We start from the raw sequence: 2788 nt of genomic DNA on the forward strand, positions 1-2788 counted from the left end.
AAAACACACAAAGACAGAGTGGAAAGTTAAGGAAAGGGCTAGAGAAAGAGGCAATGTAAACCTTCTGCTAAATTCAAAGACAAGTTAACAGTGTCTACACACGCTGCATCGAACAGTTCCACTTACAAAGTGAAAGCCTTGGCAGATAAAAGTCGTTTCGATCAATTCAACTTAGGCTATTGCATGCTGTGCAGAATGACAATACGTGTGGATTTTCACGTGACTTGAGTGCACATTCACACGTACACAGGCTCGCGTATGCACGAGGTATTATCACACGACAAACGTACGGTGAAAGGCCTTGTGTCTTTTGACTCCCTTTGTATGTGCGCTATTTATTGTTGATTCCTGAAGATGGAAGGGAAGTGATTGAATTCCATTGAATTTTACGTCAAGTCATACTCGTTGATCGTTTTCCCTTAAAGTCATTTAAAAGCTTATGTCATGTATTTCATAAGACGATTCCTGTCTTTTTCTACGCGATTTACTGCTTTCTGTAATTCGAAGATATGAAGAAATATACTTACATATTTATATTTTGTAATTTTTATTTTGATTTTCAAGCTTGATTACGAAATGGAAGAGCACTGAATGGTGAAAAAATTATAAAAAATAAAATAATGAAAGAAGTATTTATTTATTATATCGTTATGTGTACGTTCCAAAAAATATATTTTGCCATTCTTTTCTAATATACTTCTAATTATAAAATTAAATAAAATGACGCTACATATGTAATTTCTGTCTTCGATCCTTTTAAAGATTTTGAAAATTTACGTTGGCTAGAAAAAGCATGTTTTATAAATGCTTAAGTACTCCGAATAGCCACAAAACTGCACGGCGCATCCTGAAAATATCGTAGTATAAAATATCATACTCTCTAATGAAATAATAATACCATCGAAATATCGTAGTAGATACCAATAAATACAAAATTCACGAAATATTCTTCTCTCCGTGCAATTTTCGTCAGCGGAAAATATCCTTTGTTTCCCAATATTCGGCAGATTAGTTTCATTAACAATATAAAAATAAACATTATGTCACAAACGACAACGAAATCATAAAGCTACGTTCATTTTGTCCTTTTTATTTTTTGCGTGTCGAACCGCCGTTAATGCAAATAACGAGTTTACGTCGTGATAAAGTCGCGCCGATGTGATTAATGCATATCCATTTTTTCATTTGCTTTTCTGGCCGTATTTCTCGCTTTTTTTACGTTTTTAATCAAATCCTATCTATCTTGTTAAATTACATACGATTCGTACTTATCCGTCAATCGTTTGCCTGTGGTAAATCACCGTGAATATGTTTGTGAAAGCCGCTTAATGTTACAAAACCGAACAAAGATATCTATTTGAACACCACTTTTTAATATAATTTCACAATTAAATAACATCCCTGCATCATCAATATGGGAAAGCTTTTGTTACAATTCAAAATACGGGATGTTTTTGTACAAAAGTGTGTACCTAGAATCTTGAGTGTACGCGTATTTGTAAATAATTTGTACAAGTACCTTTACCTCATAAGAATGTATCTATAGGTTGAATTTTCTTTTAATTATTGCAAGTTTGTTATCGATTAGTTTTAGATTAATTATAAGCGTATAAAGAAATATTTGATCTATTCTAGTCTACCCAATTAGATATCTGGATTTTCAATTTGTTAATCTTCTATTTAGGTTCATGGCTATTTGATCTGAAGGCTTTGTTTCAAGCACTTCCTGTAATCCTAAACCATGACATGACTTATTATCGTCGAGATCAAATTACTCCTGTATCAATTTTTCATATCAGGGTATTTGCAGACTTTTAGAATTTTAGTCATTCCACAGGGGCCAATAAAATCCGCATCAATATTTCTGAACGACAAACTATTTCGATACTTCAACGCCCTACAGAAGGAATGAAAAGGGAAACAAGATCTTTGGCAATCTTTGGCGCCGTTCCAATTATTCCGTCAATTTCTCTTCCATCGTTCGAATCATTCCTTTCTATAAAAGAAATAGTGACTGAAGGAAGTAACTCATCAAAATTTTATATCTCATGAATGAAATTTTATAACTGATTTAAATTATGTATAAAAATAAAGTATTCAATCATTCAGAATAAAATGACCCTTAAAATATCTAAAAGAAGAAGACGTTTATTAGGATCCAATTTATTTGATTCTGTTCATAAAAATATGAATTTGTATAAAAACCCATATCCTGCAAATTATAATAAATAGTAACAGAAACGAATAGCAAAATATTGGCGATTATTTTTAAATATTCTCACAGAATCAAAGATTCATTGATGTACCATTAAGAAAGAAAGCGAAGTGGAATTCAAATCTTATTCGCTATATTGTTATGTAAAAAAACATTTTGTTTTAACTTGTAATATTAAGTATTGTAGTATTTCTAGTATTAAGGTACCGTTGGGGAGTCATATTTTTGTTTCCATACAATAGACAGATTAAAATGTATATATATGGAAAAGAATTAGTTCCACAGCCTTCCTAAAGAATAAATCGATTTCGAATTAACTACGTTGCCACGTTCCAGATCTTCGCTTTCCCCCTCATGTTCCCCGCAATTGAATTAAAAACATTACAAGTCACTTTTCAGAAACAAATATAACTTATAACGTTTCTTACGAATCACTTTTCCTATTTTATCACATACACATGTACACATTTTTGGCTTATATGCACTCATTTAACGTATTAGTGACGTATAATTCCGCACTAATTTACAGGCGAAAAATATGATTCAGCGAATAATTCGACCCCCCCCCCCCCC

The sequence above is a fragment of the Bombus impatiens genome, unplaced genomic scaffold (genome assembly GCF_000188095.3).
Source record: "Bombus impatiens unplaced genomic scaffold, BIMP_2.2 scf_0074, whole genome shotgun sequence".
Taxonomy (NCBI): Eukaryota; Metazoa; Arthropoda; class Insecta; order Hymenoptera; family Apidae; genus Bombus; species Bombus impatiens.